Below are 15,789 nucleotides of genomic sequence, written 5' to 3'. Positions count from 1 at the left end.
TTCTTTCTTTCTTTCTTTCTTTCTTTCTTTCTTTCTTTCTTTCTTTCTTTCTTTCTTTTTTTCATTCTCTTTCTTTCTTTCTTTTTCTTTTTGGAGAATTTTTTTGCTATAGGGTGCATATGCTCACCAGAAAAACAGAGAAAGACAGAGAGATAGAAAGCAAGAAATCAACCCCCACCCCCGGGGGAACGGCCACAGTGCAATACCTTCTCCTCCATTCTCCTCTTGGGATCCTGGGCACACACGCATGCGTGCCCAGCATGAATTTAAGTCACCGGTTCTGGGACTCAAACTGTGGTTGACTACCTGGGAGTCCAGCAATATAGTCATTACACCAACTGCTGGTCCCTAGGATTGCTTTTTCTAAATTTGTGAAGGATGTCTCTGGTAATTTGGTTGGGACTGCATTAAATACGTAGATTAACTTGGGTAGAATTGCTATTTTGATTATATTAATTCTTCCAATTCAGGAACATGGGATGTCCTTTCCCTTTTTTGTGTCAGTTTTGATTTCTTTTTTCAGGTTGTTATAGTTTACCTTGCAAAGGTCTTTAACTCCTTCGGATACATTTATTCCTAGATATCTTATATTTTTTGTGGCTATGGTAAATGGGGATACTTTCTTCAGTTCTACCTCGGTCTGCTTGTTATTCGTATATAAAAATACTATGTGTTTTTGTAAGCTGATTTTGCATTCTGCTACTTTACTATATTAATTTATTACTTCTAGGAGTTTTTACATAGATATACTTGGATCTTCTATGTATACAATTATGTCATCTTCCAAAACAAATAATTACACGATTCCTTTTCATTTTACTCTCTTTTCTGATTGGATTGGTTAAGACTTCCAGCTCTACGTTGAAAAGGAGTAGAGAAAGTGGGTTGCCTTGTCTTCTAACAGTTTTTAGTGGAAAAGTTTTCAGCTTTTCCCCATTCCCTATGATGTTAGCTATAGGCTTTCCATAAACAGCTTGTATGGTGTTGAGAAAGGACCCTCCTATGCCAATTTTGCTGAGAATCTTAATCATGAAGGGATATTGTATTGTATCAAATGCTTTTTCTGCATTGCTTGATATGATCAAATGGTTTTTATCTTTCTTTCTGTTAATATGGTGTGTTATATTTATGATTTTACCTACGTTGAACCACTCTTGCATCGCTGGAATAAAGTCTATCTGCTTGTGATGTATAATCTTTTTAATATGTTGTTGTATATGATTTGCTAGTATCTGGTTCAGGTTTTTGCATCTCTATTCATCAGAATTATTGGTCTGTAGTTTTCCTTCCTTGTCATGTCCTTGTCTGTTTTGAGGATGAGGGTGATGGAGGCTTCATAGAATGAATTTGGGAGAATTCCTTCCTTTCAGATCTTTAAAAATAACTTGAGCATAATGGGAGGTAACTCTTCTTTAAGTTTTGTAGAATTCAGAAGTGAAGTCATCAGGACCTGAGATTTTCTTTCTTGGGAGATTATTACTGATTCAATCTCGGTTGTTATGGGTCTATTAAGGCTTTCTGTGTCCTTCTGATTCATTCTTGGTAGATTACATGTGTCCGGAAACTTGCCCATCTCATTTCGGTTTTCTTGTTTGTTGGTGTATAGTTGCTCATAGTGTCTTCTAAGGACGTTTTGTATTTCTATTGTGTCTGTTATAACATTGTCTGTTTCATGGCAAAGTTGATTTATCTGCTTCATTTCTCTCTTCTTAATTATTCTAATTTATGGTGTGTCAATTTTGTTTATCTTTTCAAAGAACCAGCTTTTGCTTTCATTTATTTTCTGTATAGGTTTTTTTTTATTTCATTTATTTCTGCATGAATCTTGATTGTTTCTCTTTTCCTGGTATATTTTTTCCAGTCCTTTGAGGCCTGATGTTGGATTGTTCATTTGCCATTTTCCTCTCTGTTTCTCATGTATACTAATTGCTATGAACTTCCTTCTTATGACTGCTTTTTCTGTGCCCGACAGATTATGGAAACTCATGTACTCATTATCATAGGTTTCCATAAATCTTATGAGTCTTAATTTCTTTACTAGTTATGAAGTCATTCAGGAGTAAGTTGTTTAGTTTCCATATAATTTTTTTTGTGCATTTTTTTCCTTAAATAAATATCAAGTTTAATTCTATCATGGTTGGAGAAGATGCGGGATATTGAGGACCATCAAGTGGCTTGGTGGTTAAGGCACTGGACATTCCCACATGGCTGACCATGGTTCAAGTCCCAGACCTTCTCTCTCTCTCTCTCTCTCTCTCTCTCTCTCTCTGTTTCTCTGGCCAAATTAAAACAAATGAACAAATAAATTGAATAAATAATTCTTAAAAAAAAGATGTTGCATATTGTTTCTATGCCTTTGAATCTGTAAAGTCTTGTTTTGTGCCCTATCATGTGATCAGTCTTCAAAAAGATTCCATGTGGGGGTAATAATGTATATTTTGTGATTTTTGAGTGGAGGGTTCTAAAGATGCTTGTCAAGTCCATTTGATTTATGGTTTCATTTTTATCCTTTATCTCTTTACTTATTTTTTTGTCTAGATAATTGGTCCAAAGGAGATAATGGGGTGTTAAGATCCCCAATAGTTAGTGTGTTGCAGTCTATCTCTCCTTTGAGATCTAGCAATCTTTCCTTCATGTATTTAGGTGCTCCTGAGTTGGGCGTATAGACATATATAAGTATTATAGCTTCTTGATGAATTAGTGCTTTTACTACTATATCATGTCCTTCTTTGTCTTTTCTTACATTATTTTTCTTAAAGTCTATTTTTTCTGAAATCAGCATTGTGACTTCAGCTTTTTTTGTTTACCGTTTGCATGGAATACCTTTTCCCAGCCCTTCAACTTTCAGTCTATGTATGTCTTTATCCATGAGGTGCATTTCTTCTAGGCAACAGATAGAGAGTTTCTATTTTTTTGTCCATTCGGCCAGTCTGTGTCTCTTGTTTGGGGAATGTAATCCGTTCACATTCAATGTTATTATCCATGTAACTGAATCTGCCCCAACGTTTAAGTTGGCTATTTTCACAGCAGCCTTTTATTCGCATTAATATTCAACATTATTATAAACATTTACAGACTTGTTCCTATCATTAAGTTAGCTAATTTCTTGTTTTGTTTTGTTTTTGTTCTTTGTTCTCTTATTTCTGTCTGTCTTTTTAGTTTTCCTGGTATAGCAGTCCCTTCAGAATGTATTAAAGAGCTGGCTTGTTGGTAAATTCTTTCAGGTTTTGTTTATTTGAGAATGTTTTTATCTTTTCTTCCCATATGAAGGATGACTTTGCTGGGTATAGTAATCTTGTTTGAAATGGTTTCTCTCTTAACACTTTGAATATATCTTCCCATTTTTTTCTTACTTGCATTATTTCCAATGAGAGGTCTGATGTTAGCCTAATGACCTTTGTAAGTAACTTGATATTTTCTTTTACCAATTTTAGTATCTTGTCTTTATCTGTGGTTTTGACCAGTCTGGCTATGATGTGCCTTGGACAGGATCTTCTTGGGTTGATTCTATATGGGGTCTTTTGTATTTCTTGGATCTGGTTGAGTGCTTCTCTAGACTTGGGAAGTTTTCTTCCAGGATTTCATGTAGTAGATTATCAAAGTCCTTATTCTTTTCTTTTCTTTTCTTTTTTTCTGAGAGGATTTTTTTTGCTATAGGGCATGCGTGCTCACCAGAAAGACAGAGAGAGATAGAGAGACAGAAAGTGAGAAATCACACCCAAGTGGGGATGGCCATGCTGCAATCGCTTCTCCTCCATTCTCTTCTTGGGATCTTGGACACGCACGCACACGCGCCCGGCATGAGTTTAAGCCACCAGGTCCAGGACTTGAACCACGGTCAACTACATGGGAGTTCAGCAACATAGCCATTACACTAACTGCTGGTCCCAAAGCCCTTGTTATTTTCTTCATCTCCTATACTAATTATCTGAATCTTTGAACATTTAATGGTATCTAGTATTTCTTGTATATTGTCCTTTTTTTGGTTATTTTTTCAATCTTTTTGGTAATGTTTTCTAGGTTAGAAGTTTTGTCCTCTACATCCAAGATTCAATCCCTTGCGTGATCTAATCTGCTTTTAATACTTTTAAGGGAGGTTTTGATTCCTTTATTATAGCCTTCATCTCTAATAGTTCCATTTGTTTCTTTTTTTATGGTGTGTAATTCTTTCAAATCATGGAAGAACTTCCTCATCTTCTGAAGCTCATTGTCTTTTTTCTCTTGCAGCTCATTCAGTTTTGTTATTATATATATTCTGAATTCTTTATCTGACATTTCTATGAGTTCTGTTGTACTGTTTCAAGATGATGAGGAATTGTTCTTTTCTCTTGGGGAGAGATACTTTCTTGGTTTCTCATATTTTTTGTGCCTCTGCACTAGTTTCTGGTCATCTGATGAATTATAAGTTTCTTCCTAATTTCTGTACAACTGTTGCTGGAACTGGATATTCCAATGGTCTCCCAGTTTCTTGAGGACAGGTTATCTTGGGGCTGAGCTGCAGGGTTTCAGCAGAGGAAGAAAGTAGGGGCTTCGTGGCATGAGTTCCACACATGCACTTCAGGAAACTATGATTTTGAAAGTATTCTTGAGTGGGCAAAAGGCAGACAGAGGTCTAAGGTGATCTCCTGGAAGTGGTGGGGAGACAGTGCAGTTCCCAAGGTGATCTCTGACTTCAGTCCTCACTGGCTTTCACTGCCACTGCCAAGCAGGAGCTGAGAATGATCCAGTAGAACATTTCTTAGCTGGTCTGGGGACCCATGTGCTCCTGCTGCCCAAATGACTTTGGAATGGAAGAGGGGCCAGAGAACTTTATCCACATTCTCATTTGTACTTCTAGGGTCAGTCTTTTTTTTAAAGTTTATTTATTGAGAGAGAGAGAGAGAGAGAGAGAGAGAGACCTGGCCATTTATCCTCATACCACAACCCACTGTCAGTTCCAGCCAACCTAGATTACCCATCATGCTTAGGAATGTTTCAGGACACAAACCCAGAACCTTTTCTATGTGGGTTCAGTTGCGTTATCACTGCTGCCACTTGACCCTAGTTTGACCTTTTTCTTTTCTTTTTTTAACTCTTATAAAATAATCTGTGGGGCAGCAGAGGGCATGGAGTTTATGGTGGCTGGATTTCACATGGCCTACTGGACAGTTCAAGTCCCAGACCCAGCAGTATAAAAAGCATACTGGGCACATGTGACTGAAATTCCCCAAATCTTGACAGGAGAATGGAGAAGAAAGGACTGCAGTGTGGCCATTTTCCTGGGGCATGCTTTCTCACTTTGTCTCTCTGTCTCCCTCTGTCTCCTATAAGTGCATGCACCCTGTAGCAAAAATGTTTTAAAAAGTTGTAAACACTTAAATAATTTATAATCAAATCAACATTTTTTAGTGGACATATTTAGCGTGCTAGAGGCCTACAATAATTGGGAAGCACTGGGACTCAGAAGAGTGTAGGTGTAATTCCCAGGAAGTGAAAGTATGAAGACTTTCCCCCCACTAATGATTATCTATAATATTATTATACAGATACAAGGAACTGTAGAATGAGGCAAAAAGTTGATGATGGAAGATTGTCTGAAAATTATTTGTAAGGTTTAGATAGAAAAACATGATATATCCTAAATTTAGATGTAAATAACAGCAAACTAAGAAGTTAGCCTTACATGGTCTCTGGGATATCAAGACTAACCATGGTGATGAGGGTTCCTAGGCCAATGTTATGTTCCTATCCTTACACTCCTTTGCTGGGGGGCTCCAAGATGCTGAGGGGATACCACATAGTCCTACAGACAGTGATGGTCAACATTGTCAATGAACGTAAGTGTTAAACTCCACACTTCCTAATATAGTCTTTCGACAAGATCATAACAGGAAGTTGGAATTCTGATAATACAGCAGTCACAATGCCAAGCTGAAATGCCTCAGTAAGTACTCCACTGGCCTTAAACACAGAAATGATATGACTCAGCCCCATTAGTCTTGTTTATAAAACCCACTTCCAAGCTTAGAGGATCCAGAATCAAGACTGCGTGAAGAATAGAATGGCATCATTAGCCTCCTATATCCCTAGAAGAAAGCTCTACGTGGTGCAGAAGTATTCACATGTACACATTCAAGTTCTGCAGGCAATCGGGCTTCTCACAGGAAAGCATGAAGATCTTTTTTTTTTTTTTTAAGAGGTTTTTCACTATAGGGCGCATGAGCTCGCCAGACAGACAGAGAGAGACAGAGAGACAGAAAGCGAGAAATCTCCCCCTAGAGGGGATGGCCATGCAACAATCCCTTCTCCTCCATTCTCCTCTTGGGATCTTGGGCACGCACGCACACGTGCCCGGCATGAGTTCTAAGCCACCGGGTCCAGGACGCGAACCGTGGTCGACTACGTGGGAGTCCAGCGACATAGTCATTACACTAACTGCTGGTTCCCCGAAGATCTTTAAAAAGTTAAAAAGCAATGAGACCCTGGCATTTGACAGACAATGGATGAATATGGAAGATTTAATGCTAAGTGAAGCAAGTCAGGCTATGACAGAGAAGCATTGCATGTCTCCCTCAGTATATACCAAACAACGGCACTTTATGGCACAACCTGAAATACTGGAAGGCATCAAGGCATGGAGAACAACTGTGGAACTAGAGACAGTGTGGGAGGAGGACGGGAAATGGGGGAGTATGGGGGCATCAAGAGAAGAAGAGAGAAGCAAAATGTTTACGGGACACAAACATGGAAAATGATCTGTTGATGATAATATGTACATAATATCTCAGATTAAGCTGATATACAGTATTAATGATGGGAAAATTCATTTGGTATGTTGTAATGATACACAGTGTCATTGAATGTAAAAAAAATAAGAAAAACAAAACAAAACTAAGACAAGAAGAAAGCATTCCTCTGGGGATTTCCCAGTCTCGACATGATGGTAGTTCAGGGGGCCTGCTGTCCCACTATCTCCACAGCTGTGTGCATGCCATTGGTCAAAGATCAAGATCTCGTTTGCATCCCCGACTTCCCCAGGAGCACAGGATGCAGCAGAGAATTGCAGTAATCCTGGTATCTAACGTTAAAAGGCGCCTTGCTAAGATGTGCCATTCATGTTTTAGTTGTTCGCTCCTCATGACCCCTCTGTTTGGCCGAGGGTTACTGTCCACACGTCTCAGATGGAAACACAGACACTCAGTTGGGTGAGGCAGCTTGCCCAGTGTTACTTGTGGTGCAGCAGTAAGAGGTAGAACTGGGATTTGAACCCAGGTAAGTTTGACTGTGAAGGTGGAGACTTCCAGCAACAGTGACTGCCCTAGACTCCCCAACACTGCTTGTATTTTTGAGACTTGAATATGAAGAAAGAGTCAAGATTAGTGTGACTAAAACTTTAGTCAATGCAGGTCTGAGACAGAACAGCAGAAAGCTATTCATGATTTATCATATGTTTTATATATATATATATTGACTATGACATTTAAATATTAAAATATTATACTTTGTATAGGAAGGAAGAAATCAAAAGGCTTTAAAAAGAAATAAATGATGAACATAGAAGGGATACTGATGACCCGCCAAATGACAAGTGGGATTTTATTGTAAGATGGCATTAGGAGCTCAGTTGTGGTGGTGCAGCTGCTAAGACACCATCTCTGCAGGTTCAAATAGTCCATCCAGAGACCAGGCACTGAGGCACACACCTGTGATCCCAGCCAGTCAGGAGGCAGAGGGAGAAGAATTGCAACATGGTGAGACTCTGTGGTTAAGAGAATGAATGAGCAAGTAAAGGCACAAATGAAGAAATGCAATGGCATTTGGCTGGCTCATAGGCAGCCCGCTCTCCCTATCTGCCACTCTGACTTGGTCCTGGGAATTCTACAAGACAAAACACTGTGAAGCTGTTCAGGGCTGCAGTCTTCTTTTTTCTATACTGATTCCTATATGCAGTTCTCAGAAGACAGTGAACTCAGACTAGTAGTGACAGCCTTGGGAATGAGGGTGGTATCCTGAGAGATGGAGTGTCCACACACAAAGCTCCACAGGTGGAGTGAAAATAGGAAGACTTTTTTTCTGTTGGTTCATATTTAAAATTTGTTATAAGGCACATGTGCTCCCTGAAGGGAGAAAGGGAGCATGGGGATGAAAAGGCAACCCCCACCCCAGAGAGAATGGCCATGCCTCAATCCCTTCTCCTCTATTTTCCTCTCAGGATATGGGCACACACACACATGTGCCTGGTGTGAGTTTCAAGCCTCCAGATCTGAAACTCCAACTATAGTAGGTCATGTGGGAGTCCAGTGATGTAGCCATTACGCCATCTGCTGGCCTGCCCAGTGTGTCTTTCAAGCTGCAGAGTCCTGGGCTTGAACTGCACAGTTGACAGCCATGTGGGATCCAGCTCCCTTTACCACCACACCTGGCTGGCCCAGGAAGGTTTTGACACTGTCATTTTTCATGTGTTTTGCAAATTCAGCTTCTCAGAATCAGATGTTAGAAGTAGTGAAATATAATTTTTTTCCTGCTGAAATTCTGAATGATGGCTAAAAGCAGGAAAATGAACTGGATGCTGAGCTAATCAACCTGCTCTTCAACTTCTGTTCTGAGAAGAGATTCTGACACCACCTAAAAGGTCAGGCAGGACAACAACAGTGGATTATGTAGAACGATGGAAATAGCTAACACTGGGGGCTTACTGAAATGAGTTGCAGGCAGGTCACAAGGGAATCTGTGACGTGCTGCCATACTTGAAGTAAGAATGGAGACATTCTTTACACACCTTGACACAGAATTAACTGGAAACACAATGAGCTTGCCAGCTGCTTTCCAAGTTATCTACCTTGATGTTATATGAAGTTTTTTACTAAAGAATTTTACATTAAGATTATATGGGACTTAAATAGAGAGGTAAGACATTTGAGGAACACAGAAATGGAGGATTGTCTGTTGATAACATGTATGATATCTTCAATTGGACTGGTGGCAAGTGGATTCATGTTGGGTGAATTCATTTTACAAGATGTAGTATTGTACAGTGATGGAATGCATAAAATAAAATAATAGTAATAAAAGATTACATGAGACCGGTAGATGGTGTAGTAGTTAAGACACTGGACTCTCATGTGATCAACAGCAGTTCAAGTCCTGGACCTACTGGCTTGAAATTCATGTCAGGTACATGTGTGCGTGTACCCAAAATCCTGAGAAGAGAATGGAGACGAAAGAATTGCAACGTGGCCAACCCCCCAGGGGTTGATTTCTTGCTTTCTATCTCTCTGGTGAGCACATGTGCCCTGTAGCAGAAAAATCTCTCAAAAAAAGATTATAAGTAGGTCCATAAGTGTGATTGAAATAATAGCTAACATTTATGTAGTTAGAAACATAACTTTTTTTGAGTACTCATTTTGAATGGGAGGTACTATTTTATTTATTATTTTTTCAAATGAAATTTGTTTACTTATTTCTTCAAAGAGAGAGAGAGCAGGAGACAAGTACCTGTCAACAGGCCTGCAACCACAAGCTGCCCCTGATCTCAACGTCAGGCATGCACAGGGACGCCCTGGGACATGAACCCAGGCCCTCCCCATGTGGGTCCAGTTGCATAACTGCTGTGCCACCATCTGGTCTCAATGTGTGCCAGGGTCCAGCCTTGGCGGGGGTGAATTGACTCGTCGGAGGTGGCAAAGGAAAGGAAGACTAAGGCCTCGGTGCCTTTTTCATGCACGTCTTCAGTTGGACACCTCCCAGAGATCGCTCTCTGAAGAGTAACCACTGCCAGGAATTATCGTGCCTTTTTATTGAAAATGTGATATATGCGAGTAAATGGGTGAGTGGCTACGTGTTCTAATTATTAGCTCATAAAGTTTTAACAATAGGGAACACAGGTTCTATTCATGGTTGGATAAAGGTGGGTCTACTGCAGTTCCGCAATTGTTCGTTTGATGTAGCTGGGTCTCCATGGAATGCAGTTTTGGGAAAGCAGCTCCAGTGAGCAGAGATAATTATCAGCTGATGAGACGTGGCAGCCTTCTTGTGATTACCGAGCACGATGCTGAGAAAAGAAAATCTCAAGTATAGATATTAGTTCTTATGGATCTCAATAAAGAATGATAACTTACATAATTTTATAGGGATCTAAAACTTAATTTAAGGAATCCTAATATATTTATCTATTTCACTTGGTGAGGGTGGGAGTGTCCTGGGCCAGTTTCAGCCTAATCCTATTTTACGTAAAGAAAAGATTGTCTTTAAGCTTATGTTAAATGTATCTTGAAGGGCCTTCCAAAGGTCAAGATTATTTCTGCCTAGATAGAACTTCAGCCCACCCTCTATTGTGACCACGGAGATAAAGCATTGTAATTGACAGTAGGTGATCAGGGCCGAGGGGAGTGGTCAGGGGACTTTTGGGAAAATCTCATCACATACTCAAGAGAGCTATGTAATTTTTTATAGTAGTATCATAGTAGTATATTAGAGAGTCAGAGGGGGGTCGCTTCCCAGCAAGGATGTTACAGTTTCTGGAGCATACAACAAGCGGCCTTGCCAAACATATTGAGTGGACCCGAGCTTTGTTCTTAGGTCGGGGGGCATACAGCAGTGGCCTTGCCAATGTGCTGAACTGACCGGAAGCAGTGCTCAAAGGTCAAGAGCTCAAAACAGATCCTGGGGCCCTACTGGGTCAGACTCTTTCATCAGCAGGTACCGTTTTTTGATTTTTGTTTATTTTATTCATGACAGTATGTGGATGCACCTTAGAGAGAGAGAGAGGAAGAGAGAGATAGAGAGACACCCTCTGCAGGGTCTCATCGTGCCAGGATCTCCTGCCCCCCGCCTGCCAGCCTGTCAGGATGGTGGGACGTGCACATGTGCCTGGTGCATTTTCAGGCCTCCTGTGGTTGGGCATGTGCCTTCTGCTCCTGTAGTTCACTTTCCTACCAACTACACCACCAGCTTGGCTAGGAGGTATTATTTTAAACATGTTCAGTGTATTCATTTATTTAAAATGAAATGGGCACTATGTTATCACCCCCATTTTACAGGTGAGGAAACTGAATATAATGAGGGAACATTGCTTGCCTAAAGACACATGCTGGGAAATGGCAGAGCCAGGATTCGAACTCAAAGCTGTCTGGCTCCAGAGCACAAGCTCTTAGGAGTTAAACTAAACTGCCTCTATATTGGAATGAGGAATAGCTTAGGCAGAAGAATTAGTTTCTAAGAGTCCCTGAAGATCTGGAGAAATTAAATACTTCAGGTATAGAATCTACTCTTGCTGAAGTAGGTTTAGTCACTAACTACTGACCCTGTCCCTGTTCAAAGACAGCAGGAAAATGACTGTATTAATAAAACAGAGCGTCAAAACAGCTGATTCAGGGAGACATTCCCTCAATGGTTACCTGCTACATTGTACCACAACATCTGTCTGATTTTTCACCTTTTAACAAAGGTAGCATAATGTCATAGATTCAAATCACCTCCAGTCCATGAGCACACATTTTAATAATCATCTTTAAAATGTTGAGCATCATTAATATTAAATTATTAGAGGAAAGAAAGCAAATCCTGGAGTGTCTTTTATAATTTTGACTTTTTAGAATATTTGGCAGTTTAAATTTTTTCTGAACTCTATTTAGAGAAGGTATTTGAAATAATGTGATTTTTTTGTTTGTTTGTTTTGCTATAGGATGCATGTGCTCACTGAGGGAGAGAGAGAAAAAGAGAGGGAGATGAGAAATCATCTTCCAAGGGGATAGCCATGCTGCAATCCCTTCTTCTCCATTTTTCTTTTGGGACCTTGGGCACACACACACACATGCACCAGGCATGGTTTTCAAGCTGCTGGGTCTGGGAATGGTACAGTCAGCCATGTGGAATCCAGTACCTTAACCTCTGTGCCACTTGCTGGCCCATGATGTGAAGTTTTAATAAAAGAGTGGCTTCTGAAAAACGCTCACTAATATTAGCACTAATATGCTTAATTAGCTAATATAAACACAACGTATACTAATATATACTTAACATAGAAATGCCTGAAGCTGAGGCCACTCTCCACTGAAATCTCTTGTGTGAGGTAACCACAGCAAGGTCTCTCTCGCTCTTTGCTGGCCCATGATGTGAAGTTTTAATAAAAGAGTGGCTTCTGAAAAACGCTCACTAATATTAGCACTAATATGCTTAATTAGCTAATATAAACACAACGTATACTAATATATACTTAACATAGAAATGCCTGAAGCTGAGGCCACTCTCCACTGAAATCTCTTGTGTGAGGTAACCACAGCAAGGTCTCTCTCGCTCTCTCGCACTCAAACCACAGCAAGGTCTCTCTCGCTCTCTCGCACTCAAACCACAGCAAGGTCTCTCTCGCTCTCTCGCACTCAAACCATAGCAAGGTCTCTCTTTCTCTCTCACATGTTCTGGTATCCTCAAGTGATTTCCTACTTACCTTTTTCCTGAGTTATAACTTAGAAATTGTATATAATAAATCTATCTAAAACACGTTGGAATTTTTATCTAGGCTAAAATTAGCAAATGTGAATGAAAAGGAAGAGGACAGGTGCGTTGCCTGGAAAGATTAGAGAAAAAAGTGAAAGGAGGTCCAGTTGGAATAGAAACGTGAAAACACATGTCCTTGGTGACGGGACAAGCAAACAAGTACTCCAGTCCAGAGCTATTATCTCTCTTTTTAAAGTAAAGGTTATTTATCCCACAAAAAAGAGACAGAGTGAGAGACAGGCACCTCCAACCCCGGTCTTCACATCTCGACCCACTCCAGCATCAGCCGGCCTGGATCACAGTCATCACACCCCCGTCATGCACAGGGAGGTCTTGGAACTCAAAGAGTACATGCTCAAGTACAAAAAGCTGTGATCAAAACTACTGCCTTCAGTGCTGCCCTCTTCCAGACATTTCTACAGACTATACTATGGATAGTTATAAAAATTTCTGTTCTAAGAAATAATATTTAGCAAAGATTCTTCAAAGACAGCAGGAAAATGACTGCATTAATAAAACATACCAAGGAGGTAAACTGGTGAATGTTGGGAAACCAGAAGGCAATGAATGGCCTGCTTCATATTTGAGGGCTTCTGTTGCAATTAGGCTGAAGATGTCACGGTTTGTGTGTGTGTGTGTGTGTGTGTGTGTGTGTGTGTGTGTGTATACACTTTTTTTGTTTGTTTTGTTTTTTAGGGTTTTCACCATAGGGAGTGTGCACTTGCCAGAGAGAGACAGAGATGGTGAGAGGGAAAGTGAGAAGTCACCCCCCCCCAGGGGGGATGTCCATGTCACAGTCCCTTCTCCTCTGTTCTCCTTCTGAGATTTTGGGTAAGTATGCATTATTTTTAAGATGCCAGGTCTGGGACTCGAACCTCAGTTGTCTATGTGGGAGGTCAGCACCTTAACTTCCACACTACCTGCTGGCCCTGAACAATATCTTTATTATAATACAGTGTCCTCACTTATAAGAATGTCGAGTGGAAACTCCTACCTCATTTTAATACTAACATAGTTATTGTTTTCCTTAGTAATTGGTCTGTTTTTAATCTCATGAGTCCAGTCATTTGGTTTTCCTTTTGGTTTGGTTAATAAAAAATTAAACTTGGGGCCAGCAGTTGGCCTAGTGGTTATGTTGCTAGACTCCTGCATGGCTGACAACGGTTCTAGTCCTGGACTTGGTGACTTGAAAACCAGCCTGGGCATGTGTATGTGTATGCTGAAGATCCCAGGAGGAGAATGGAGGGGAAGGGATTGCAGTGTGATCAACCCCTTGGGGTGACTTCTCATTTTCCCTCACTGTGTCTGTCTCTATCTCTCTCTGGTGAGCACATGTGCCCTAAGGCAAAAAAAACCAAACAAACAGACAAACAAAAAAACTTCTGAGTAAAAAAAGTCCAAGTCAAATTTGGGGCCCACTCGTCACCTTGTCACACACGTATATAGATCATTACAGAGAATATATTTTTCCCTAAAATCTTTATTTTTTGAGATTTTCCAATTTCCAAAAGGGTTGAAAGAAAAAATAAATCAATGAACTCTTGTGCACCTTTTACCTAAAATCACTAGTTGCATATATTTTGTCCCTTTCATTTTCTCTATTACACACACTCGCTTTTTCCTTCACCTTTTATAAATAAATGGTAGCTTTGATACTTTTTTCCTACTTTTGCACACATCTTCTAAAAATAAGAATGTTTTACTACGTAACTATAACACCTTTATTATATCAGATATTACTAACATTAACTCAATAAGGTAATCAAATGTTCCGTGCATATTTAAAGTTCTTCAGTTGTACCCGAACTGTCAATCAGTGTTCAAATACTGCATTTGATCATTGCGCGTTTGAAGTTTCCGCTAACGTGCAACATTTTTCCTGACCTTCTCCCTTAGTTCATTTTCTTTATAGCATAGGCTGTCCTTTCCAATGCAAATAAGATGTCTGGAGAATGTTGCACCCCCTTCATTTTTCTGATTACTCCACATGATTACATCCTAGCAATGTATTTATTAATATTATTAATAATGATGGCATCAATACTAGATTGGTGATGTTAGACTTCTTACTGCATCAAATTAGTCATTGCTAACTTTCTGGGTGACTTTATTTTAATAGTGTTTGATCATTTGGTTAAGGGGGAACTGTCAGATTTTTCCAAAGAAAAGACACATTTTCTCTGTGTAATAAACATGCTTTCTGGAGGGTAATACTTTGAGACTACAGAATGCACTTTTGAGCTTTATTCCTGGTGTATTTATTTTGCCTCTATCCTTGCTTTTATATTGAATTCTACTTTTAATTACTCTCCCACTCATATTTTCTGTATACCTGTATGCCACTTCAAATTATTCCTAAAATAAAGTGAAGATAAGATATGCATCTTCAAACATCTCTTCACATGAGAGGACTTCAAAGATTCATGGAAAAATGGAATTAGAGTACGAGTTTATTTTAGTGGAAAAGGTAGTGAAATGTGTGCATCATTTTTCATATTAAGTATTTTCCGCGAACTTTTGTAAGGCACCCATAAAACACTGGGGAAAACCATTATTGGGAAGGTACCCATAAAACACTGGGGAAAACCATTATTGGAGTATATATAGTTTTTCATTAAGTATTCATATGCGAGCTATTCAGTCTAATGTCTTTTCCCATATAGTCAACCCTCTCTGATACAATTCAAATAAAAATACCTGTTCTCTAGCTCCTTAAGTATCTATGTCAGGCGAGCTTAATTATATATCACTTGTATGATGACTAACATGGGAACAGAGAGCAAAAAGACAGCACAGAGACTTTTGACCCAAAACAGACTAGAGGAAGAAGGCCTCGTGTGTTCGATCTCACATGTTCTCAGGGGTTTGAGGATCCGGTCTCTCTGAGTGAGGATGGCTTGTTGTGCTCCAGCCCATTTTCCTGGCCCTTGTAGACAGTACTGATATGGGGTACAGGGCCCAAAGAAGACCTCCATGGCCAGCTTTGTATCCCAGAGGAAGAGAGAGAGCAAGTTGGGCTTGACCCCTAGTTCAGTGGCAATCTCATCCATGTAGCTGATGTACTGCACCCGGTGTGCGACTCGGGCTTTGCACAAACCTGGAAAGAGAAGGAAAGCGTTATTGAAGCTCCATGTCGGATTTCAGTCACAATGCCCCCCTGAGTTACCATTGGGTTTTATTTCTGCTTCCTTTATTGACTCCTACTCATCAGATCATCTTAATTTCATACATATGACTTAACCTCCTTAGAATAATTCAGTCTAGGGACCAGCAGTTAGCGTAATGGCTATGTCGCTGAACTCCCATGTAGCTGAC

At 39.9% G+C, this 15,789-nt stretch overlaps 1 pseudogene; it reads right to left on the bottom strand.

Annotated features, from left to right (window-relative positions):
• The window catches only part of LOC102493594 (dimethylaniline monooxygenase [N-oxide-forming] 3-like), a 61,329-nt pseudogene that overhangs the window by 27,495 nt on the left and 18,045 nt on the right, over positions 1-15,789 (bottom strand).

Source organism: Tupaia chinensis, unplaced genomic scaffold (assembly GCF_000334495.1).
Source record: "Tupaia chinensis unplaced genomic scaffold, TupChi_1.0 Scaffold000070_1, whole genome shotgun sequence".
In the NCBI taxonomy this organism is placed as follows: domain Eukaryota; kingdom Metazoa; phylum Chordata; class Mammalia; order Scandentia; family Tupaiidae; genus Tupaia; species Tupaia belangeri.
Note: the sequence above shows the minus strand (reverse complement) of the source record. Positions and strands in the feature narration are given on the sequence as shown.